Raw genomic sequence first — 10,049 nt, 5'->3', positions numbered from 1 at the left:
GAATTTTAGTGTTTATCAGATTCAAATAGCTAGGAAGCTAAACAAATATATTGGTGAGTATGAATAGAGGAAGAAAGAGAATTCTACAATTATAGATTATCAGGTTGTGTAGAATCTATAAACAGATGGAGGGAAAGTGGGCTGACCCACAGTCTTCCCACTGCAAAGATCCAGAATGACCTACATCAACAAACTCTTTCCAGCTGGAGCTTTCTTAAGCCAAGATGATGATTAATTTTGCAATTAGACCATACGATTAAGGCTTATGCTCACAATTGGATGATAGCTTAGACTCAAATATATAATTAGCCTTTTAGTTGGTCTTAGAAGAACATTTGTAAACTTGCAAACTTCCGTACAGCAAAAGAAACGATTACCAGAGAGAAGAGACCGCCTACAGAGTGGAAGAAATCCTTGCCAGCTATTCATTTGACAGCAATTAATATCCAGAATATATAAAGAACTAAAAAAAATCCTACCAAAAAATTCAATCAATAAATGGGAACACAAACAGTGTTCTCAAAAGAATAAATGCAATGGCTATTAGTACATGGAAAACTATTCAATATTTTTATCCATCAGTAAAATGCAAATCAAAATGACATTGAAATTCAATCTCATTCCAGTCAGAATGGCTATCACAAAAAACCCAACACAAATGCTATCAAGGATGGGGTTGAACCTTATACACTGTTGGTAGGAATGTAAATTAGCACCACCATTTTGGAAAACAGTATGGAGGGTTGTCAAAAAACTAAAAGTCGAACTACCATGTAATCTTGTAATACCACTCAGGTATATAACTAAAGGAACTAAAGTCAGCATACCCAAGAGCTACCTGTACATTTGTATTTATTGCAGTATAATTCACAATAACCAATCTGTGGGCTCAGCCTAAGTGTCTATCAATTGATGAATGAATGAGGAAAATGCAGTATACAATGCATCCACAATGGAGTTTTGTTCATCCATACAGGGGAACTGAGCTCATAATGTTAGGTGAAATAAGCCAGATTCAGTAAGATAGATACCACATTCTCTCTCCTATGTGGAATCTAAATTAAAATTTAAAAATATACAAATGTGGAAAAGGGAACCATTTTGGAAGAGGAAAGGAATCATCAGGAGAGGAGATAACAGAGGGCAAAAAGGTGGGTATATGTGTGAATATAATCAAAGTACATTGTATACATGTATGAAAATATATAATAAAACTAATTATTTTGTGCAATTAAATATGAATAAAGTGTTAACAAAAAGTTTAAATAGAAAAGATAAAGTAAAAAAAATATAAGATTCTTCTGAGAGGGGTCATTTATGACTGCACAGGTCTTAAACTTTGCCTTATAGTTTTATATTTGGCATGTTCTCTACACAAAAAGCTCTTGATTAGATTCTCTCATTTTACTCAGCTCTTTGTTCTGTTTCCCACAACATCTTACCCAAAGTGATTAAAATCTCTCCCTCTTTTATTTTCTCTTAAAGTACCTTTCTTTATAAGGCCCATTTATAATGTCTTTTGTTTATTGTCTGTTTTCTTTCACTGGAATTCATATGAACAGAAACTCAGTGTTCTTTATTGTTGTCTCTTTAGGAACTAGTGACTGGCATATGTTATACATTTCAAAAATAATTGATGAATAGATGATTAAATGAACCCATTGGAAAGTTAACTAGAATCAACTTGTATATTACTTTATCTTCCCCTTTCAAATGTTCGTATGCTTGTTATGTCTAAAATAGATATTGTCTTTTCTGCTTTTTTTGCCCAAAAAGTGCTTATGGTGTTACATTATTTATAGTTTACAGAGCTGCATAATGGATAGGCAGAAGTAAAAAAGAAACATTGGAAACCTTGTTAGTGTGTCCAGCCTTCTTACAGAGTCTTGTAGAGTCAATTCTTTTAAGAAGGCCTTTTTCAAAGATATGTGTAGTTTTATGATTTTCTACTTCAATTTACATCTATAATTTGAACACAAACTGTCCTATTTATGGAGAACATTTTTTGTTATTATTTTATGTCTTAGATGGAGGGAAATAGTGACCTTAGATGCTTAACCCATTCCCTCCCCAGCACCACTGCTCCCACTTAAATACTCCCTACTCTCCACCCTCACTGGAAGAAAGGAAGGACAGAGGAGAAGGGGAAGCTAAAAAAGATTAGAGAAAGATTACAGAAATCTAATTAAAGGTGAACCATCATCTCCTTGTACAGAGCTATTTGTGTGGGGCTTTTCTTTCATCAGATATCAGTAACAGCCTCATTCAACCTTTCTGCCCTGATCTCCTTTTAATAAAGCCCATGTCAATATATTTGAAACTTCATCACTTGGTGTTTGCATATTGATTTCTTTAGTGTTATCAACCTTTAATTTTGAAAATAGCATTCATTTTTAGCAGCTTCCTAGCATGCTGGAGCATTCTTTGTTCTGCTTGAGGAGTTAGGTCTTTTTCTGTGTTTTGCCCTTTGGGTAGTTCTCTTCATGATTAAAATTTATATGTCAGCATTTTATCTAGCCTTTTTTCCTTCTTGTAGCAACAATTTGAAAACTTCTTAAAAATATAATCTTCCTTTTTCAAAAGATATAACAGCATTCTTGATAGAAGAGGAAGTTGCTCAAGTGATGCTTAAAGTTCTCTTGATTCCCTAACAAAAGATTTTTTTATTGTTTGTCTCTTCCCAAATTAAGTTTCTTTGGATTTATAAATAATAAAAAAATGGAAAAAATTGTATCAAACACAGTATACAGTTCTAAGGTCTTCTTTTAAGCATTGCTTGGTCATTTAATTTCTATACTCTTATCAATGTGATTAATGGTAAATACTCACCAAGCATTTATAATATAGAAAGAACTGAGACAAACAGTTATATGAGATTGGCACTATTCTTCAACTAATTTTTCAGATGACAAAACAGGCCTGGAGACCATTCCATTCAGATAATGGAGTAGTCCTTGGCAGAGCTGAAATTCAAAGCATTCTTTGTCTCAGGGGGCTATACTCCAAACTGGTATTTGACAATGCCTCTATAGGATTCATGCTTTGGGTAGTTTTCCCTTTCCAAGTCCATTATTTCTCAAGTTTTCAGTTCTGTCTTCACTACAATTGTTTACACTCTTGCTAAGGTAGTAAAGTTTGGCAGTTCATGGTACATGTTCTTAAACAGATAAAGTAGACCCAAAGCCAGCACATACAAGGAATAATCTTGAGTAAATGTTTTAGCCTGCTGTGCCTCAGATTCTTAATCTGAAATTGAGGAATAATAGTTCTTCCTTCATAGAGTTGTAATACTTAAATAAACACATACAAAGTATTTAGAAGTATCTCTGGTATAAAGGAAGTATTTAATAAATAGCTAATAATGTATTTATTGATTCAGCATATACAATTATTGAAATCTCTTATATGTACAAAATGCCAGACATCATGAGACATGATGGTGAAAAGGTTTAATGGACAGTTAAACAAGAATCAGTAGCCAATTTTGTAAATCTCTCCAACTAGTGCTTTGATACCTGAGTAGTTCAGGTTTGTAGTATGATTTTTCTAATGTAATGTTACTTTTCTAATCCTGTCAAGAGGTGGTGTTAATTTCTTGTTCTTTGAATTTGGAATGGCTGTGATTAAAGAATGTGGTGAAAATGATGTGGGATGACTTTTAGGTTTAGATGTTAAGAGGCCTCACAGATTATTCTTCAACTGGTGAGATCTAGTCTTCGTGTATGGAAGTGGCTACATTATTGCAAGATGAAACATGTAGTAGAGAGATAGGAACTCTGAGAGTTTCTGGCAATTTCAGTTACCTTGGCTAGGTTCCAGGCGTGTGGATGAAACCTGGCACACTAGACTCTGTAGCGTGTGTCAAGTTACCCTAGTCAGCACCAAATAAAACACAGGCCGATTGCCAGTTCTGCTCAAACTGAAGATTATGAGCAAATGAACAAAATATAGTCACATGTTTTGTTACATGTTTTGATCAATGATGAACCACATATGTATGATGGGCCTACAAAATTATAATGGAGCCCAAAGACTCCCATGATATTGTAACCTTCACAATGTTTCGATGTAATTACCCTCATGTTTATGGTGCTGCACATCTACTAGGCTTCCACTCTTCACTTTCATGTGTACAGCACATAAAATTATGCAACACATTGTTTACTAATGATAATAAAAGATTATATTACTGGTTCATATAGTTGCTGTACTACAGTTACCATTGTTTCAGGTTATATTCTCTGGGCTTACAAAAAGTTTACCATAAAACAGCATACTGTGCTACCCTGTCAGCATCCTCAGAAATCTCACATTTATCTGCCTTCATCTACTTTATTTCCTCCCTGTCCCCACAGATATTTTTCTAGGTTTACTTATATACATATACAATGAAAACGGAGAAAAATTCTTTTCTATTGTACAGTATTGGCAAAGCAATGAAAATATGCTGCCTGGATCTACTTTCAAATCTGTGCTGTCTTCTGCTCTCCACAGGGTTTTCCCTGCTGCATGGGAAAATATTCTTTCATTTACCACGGAGATGATTTCCATGGTAACAATAAAAAGAATGAGACACAAGTCTTGAAAAGTAAACTTCTGTAAAATATGGGGCATGATAGTGGGCTTGCCCTGAAAAATGTGGGACTAAGGTCTCCCTAATATTCTAACACTCTTTAATCCTAAGGACCAGATCTTTTCTCTAAGATAGCAGATTTTTTTTAGTGCTCTTTAGGTTCTCAGACAGGACTAAAGCTAAGAAAAGAACTAGGAATTGTTTAAGTCTAACCATTTAGATATCACTCTCTTGAAACAGGAGGTATATCCTTGGCCATATTTCTCACCAAGATTCTTGCCTACTGCCATCTGACTGGGCCTCTCTTGTGATCCACCCTTCCATTAAAAAAAAATGTCCTGGCTAACATTGTCCAAAAAGAAATGCACTCTTTTTTTTCATTTTTTTTTCATTTTGCCAGTGTTGGGGTTTGATCTCTGGGCCTGGGCACTGTCTCTGAGCTTCTTTTGCTCAAGGCTAGCACTCTACCACTTGAGCCACAGTGCCATCCAGCTTTTTCTGTTTATGTGGTACTGAGGAATTGAATACAGGGCTTCATGCATGCCAGGCAAGCACTCTACCACTAAGCCACATTCCCAGCCCAGAAATGTACTCTACCTGCCTTAGGTAATTGTAACCCCTCAATACATCACCTTTATAATTATAAACAATTAAAAATAAAATTCTCTTCCAATTCTTGGCACTGTTTTATTTCTGCATCTCCTCTTGTAAGCTATCCCCAAAACTTCTTTTCTTCTAGACATGAAGCAGTTCAGCTTGGAGGGAGTGACACATGAGTGCTCTTTTGGGAATTCTCAGAAGGAATGAGAGTGTAGTACTGAATAGTATTCAATGTAAGCAGTCAAGTCTTTGAGCCACTGGATTCTCATTTTCTTTGTTTGTAAAATGAGGCCCCATATCATTAGTTTTCTGGGAGAATTGTTGTTATACTTGCAAAAGATATGTCTAATATGCTATCAGAATAGGCTTATTACATCTCAAGTTTGGTCACAGTTTGAAAGAACTAATTAATTACAAAGTACTTCCACATTCTAAAGTGCTAGACTAGCCATGTCAAAACAAGTTTATGGAGTAAAAGCTGTTTTGGCTAGAATATGCAGTCATCAAAGCTGATGAGGTCAGGAAATTTCTTTCTTCAAACAGTTGAACAAGGGATTTAAATTTAATGTGTCCATTTATAGGTATGATGGTGAATCTTTTTTCTATTGATATAATTTTTATCATCTTTAAGTCATTGTACAAAAGAATTTCAATTCAACATGTCTGATTATGATTACAATGTGTCATGATCAATGTCAGTCCTTCATTGTTCTACCCTTACCTCCCAAGTCCACCTCCTGAAGTTAGTTGGTTCCATTTTCACATATTGAAGTAGGACTGCTGACTCCAACCAGTGCCATGTTAGCCACATGGTAGATGATAAGATACTGATTTTTGACTGGTGCCATCTTGTCTTCATGGAGGAAGCCGGGAAGTTCCACCTCTCAGATGATGCGCATGCCTGAACTCCTAGAGGCAGGGGTGGGGACTTGGACAATAGGTTACTGGACCTTCCAGTTGGGCTGTGAACTCTCAAGCTCACTGTGACTTTGCCCAGTGACCTGAGCCTATTTAGGCCTGGACCAGCTCAGGCACCATGATGCCATACCATGAGTCCTGACTCTCTGGCTCTTTTCCAGTCACCATGGCATCCCATTTCAGCTTTCCACCGAAGCTGATCTGGTTTGTTGGTATTTTTTTTCCATTCTATTTTTTTTATTGTGAAAATACTGTACAGAGGGGTTACAATTACATGGCAAATTAATGAGTACATTTCTTATCAAGCATTGTTGCCTCCTCCTTTGTTTCCCCTTCCCATCCCTTCCCATCTCCCAAACAGTATTTTTTTAAATAAGTTTTTTTATTGTGAAAATACCGTAAGAAGGGTTACAATTACATGAACAAGGTAATGAGTACATTTCTTATCAAGCATTGTTGCCTCCTCCTTTGTTTTTCCCCTATGATCCCTGTCCTCCCATCTCCACGACTACTCCTGGTCCACCCCCCCCCAGCCCGCCCCCCCTGCCAAAGTTGTAAAGTTCATTTTCGACATAGCATCTTGTACATCTCATTGTTGCAATGGGTCCATCTGAATCCCTATTTAAACAACTTCATTTTTCCCTTCCCCTCCCCAAATTATACCAACATCAAATACAGTGAAAACAGGGGTTAAACTGTGGGGGAGGAACATACAAAGCAACAAAAATATCACCTTATAAATATGTTAGAAACAATAACAAGAAAAAAAAAACCACTTGTGCCCTTATCTTGGGGTTCATTTTGCCTAACATCAACTTATCTGACCTTTTCTGCTTGTCTCAGACATATACTAGTTATTGCAAATAAGGGAAACCATGGAACCTATGTTTCTTTGTGCCTGGCTTACTTCACTTAATATGATTTTTTCCAAGTCTTTCCATTTCCTAACAAATGGGGCAATGTCATTCTTTCTGATTGAGGCATAGAATTCCATTGTGTATATATATATATATATATATATACTACATTTTCTTGATCCATTCATCTACTGAGGGGCATCTGGGTTGGTTCCATGTCTTAGCTATGGTAAATAATGCTGCAATAAACATAGTTGTGCTGGTAGTTTTAGTATGGTCTTGTTTGAGATCATTTGGGTAAATGCCCAAAAGTGGGATTGCTGGGTCATAGGGAAGCTCTATGTAGAGTCTTTTGAGGAACCTCCGTACTACTTTCCAAAGTGGTTGAACAAGTTTACACTCCCAACAACAATGCAGTAGGGTTCGCTTCTGTCCACATCCCCGCTAGCATCTGTTTTAGAGTTCTTGATTATAGCCATTCTAACTAGGGTGAGGTGGAATCTCAGTGTTGTTTTGATTTGCATTTCTTTTATGGCTAGAGAGGTTGAGCATTTCTTCATGTGTCTATAGGCCATCCTTTTTTCCTCTTTAGGGAAGTTTCTCTTTAAGTCTTTAGGCCACTTATTTATTGGGCAGTTGTTTCTTTGAGGATTTGTTGTTGGGGGATTTAACTTTTTGAGTTCCAGGTATTTTAGATATGAGATCCTTGTCCATTGTATGGCTAGTAAAGCTCTTCTCCCAATCCGTGGGCTTTCTATTGATCTTGCTAGCTTTATCCTTTGCCATGCAGAAGCTCTGCAGCTTCATGCAATCCCATTTGTCCAAACTTTCTTTGATTTGTTGTGTTTCTGGGTCTCTATTGTGAAAATTTTGGCCTGTGCCAAGGAGACCTAGGGTTTCTCCTATTCCATCCTGTAATGTTTTTAGAGTGTCTGCTTTGACTTTGAGGTCTTTGATCCATTTGGAGTTGGTTCTGGTGCAGGGTGATATATAAGGATCTAGCTTTAGTTTTCTACAAGTAGTTAACCAATTTTGCTAGCACCATTTACTGAAGAGGCTGTCTTTCTTCCATTCTATTTTTTTTTAGCTCCCTTATCGAAGATTAGATGGCTATAGGTCTTTAGGTTCATTTCTGGGTTTTCAATTCTATTCCATTGATCCTGAGGTCTGTTCTTGTGCCGGTACCAACCTGTTTTGATTACTATGGTTTTGTAGTAGAGTTTGAAATTTGGTATTGATATTCCTCCATCACTGTTCATTCTGTTAACAATCGTTTTTGCTATCCGAGGTCCTTTATTGTTCCATATGAATTTCTGGATTCCCTCTTCTATTTCCTTGAAGAATGAGGTTGGAATATTCGTAGGTATTGCATTGAATTTGTAGATAATCTTGGGAAGTATTGCCATTTTCACGATGTTGATCCTTCCAATCCAGGAGCATGGGAAGTTTTTCCACTTTCTAAGTTCTCTTTTAATTTCCTTTTTCAGGTTTTTAAAGTTTTCATCATAAAGGTCCTTCACTTCTTTGGTTAAGTTTATTCCTAGGTGTTTTTTTTGTGGGGATATTATGAATGGAGTTGCTTTCCTGATTTCACTTGCGCTCTTCTCATTGTTGGCATACAGAAAAGCCATTGATTGCTGAGGGTTAATTTTATACCCTGCTAACTTTGCCCAAGTTTCGAATCAGCTTGAGTAATTTGGGAATAAAGTCCATGGGATTCTTTAAATATAAGATCATGTCATCTGCAAAGAAGGAGAGTTTTACTTCATCTTTCCCTATTTGGATCCCTTTTATGTTGGCATCTTGTCTTATTGCTGTAGCTATGCATTCTAATACTAAATTGAAGAGAAGTGGAGAGAGTGGACATCTTTGTCTCATTCCTGAGTTAAGACACAGTGGCTTTTGTTTTTCACCATTAAGTATAATGCTGGCTGTAGATTTGTCATATACAGCCTTTATTGTATTGAGGAATGTTCCATGGATTCCTAATTTTTCCAGAGCCTTCATCATAAAGGGGTATTGGATCTTGTCAAATGCCTTTTCTGCATCTATTAAGATAACCATGTGGTTCTTATTCTTGCTCTTGTCGATGTGATGAGTTATATTAATTTATTTGCGTATATTGAACTAGCTTTGCATCCCTGAAATGAATCCTTTTTTATCGTGGTGACATTGAATTCTTGACTGCAGTCTCCCTGCTCTTCATTCACCTACTTTTCTCCCTTTGACTTTTTAAGTACCTGTTTCTTGGTGTTTGTTGAACTTTGCCTACCCCTTTTAAGTATCTGTCTCTTGGTGTTTGTTGAACTTTCCCTTTGCCTTTCTAAGGAATTACACTATTTGAGTTCTCCCTTTAATATATTGTATTTCAGCTAATACATTGTATACACTTGCATATCACACAACATATTTACTTATATGTTTACTTATACTAATTCTAGCTTCCACTGATCAGAGAAAACATGCACTCTTTGTCTTTCTGTATCTGACTTACTTCACTTCATGTAATATTTTAGGTCCTTCCATCCCTTTGCAAATGGTACAATATTATTCTTTTTAGTTGATGAGTAAAATTTCATTGTGCATATGTCCATATTTTCTTGCTCCATTTGTCCATTGAGGGGCATCTGGACTAATTACAAACCAGGATACAGTAAAGACACCAGCATAACCATGTTCATTTCATCATTATTCATCATTTGTAAATTCTTGCTCTAACTTTCTGAACAGTTGAAATTCTAGTTAGAAAATTATTACTTATGTCTTTCTTTCAGTTTTTCTATAGTAGTTTCAAGTGTTGGGTGTTACATTTAGGTCTTTAATCCATATGGAGTTGAACAGATAGGAGCCTAGCTTCAGCATTCTCCAAGTAGGTAATCAGTTTTGGTACCATTATTTCTTGAAGAGGCTGTCTTCTCCAGTGTGTTTTTGGATACTTTGACAAAGTTCAGATGGCTGTGGTTGTGTACTTTTGTTTGTGGGTTTTCTATTCTGTTCCATTGGTCTTTGTGTGTATTTTGACTGCAAAAAGAACTTATGTCATCTTTCATGATGATTTCAATGACTAGTTAGTTCTAGCAAAATACAAATTATTTATGTGC

At 36.1% G+C, this 10,049-nt stretch overlaps 1 long non-coding RNA gene across 1 annotated transcript; it reads left to right on the top strand.

The window, feature by feature from the left end:
- The first annotated feature begins 1,337 nt into the window (after positions 1-1,337).
- On the top strand, positions 1,338-9,786 carry LOC122121742. The gene is made up of 3 exons (XR_006150037.1): positions 1,338-1,349; positions 7,957-7,966; positions 9,723-9,786. It is a non-coding gene; the product is annotated as an uncharacterized LOC122121742 (long non-coding RNA).
- The last annotated feature ends 263 nt before the right edge of the window (positions 9,787-10,049 follow it).

Source organism: Dipodomys spectabilis, unplaced genomic scaffold (assembly GCF_019054845.1).
Source record: "Dipodomys spectabilis isolate Male_0828 unplaced genomic scaffold, ASM1905484v1 ptg000197l, whole genome shotgun sequence".
NCBI classification, from domain to species: Eukaryota; Metazoa; Chordata; class Mammalia; order Rodentia; family Heteromyidae; genus Dipodomys; species Dipodomys spectabilis.
Note: the sequence above shows the minus strand (reverse complement) of the source record. Positions and strands in the feature narration are given on the sequence as shown.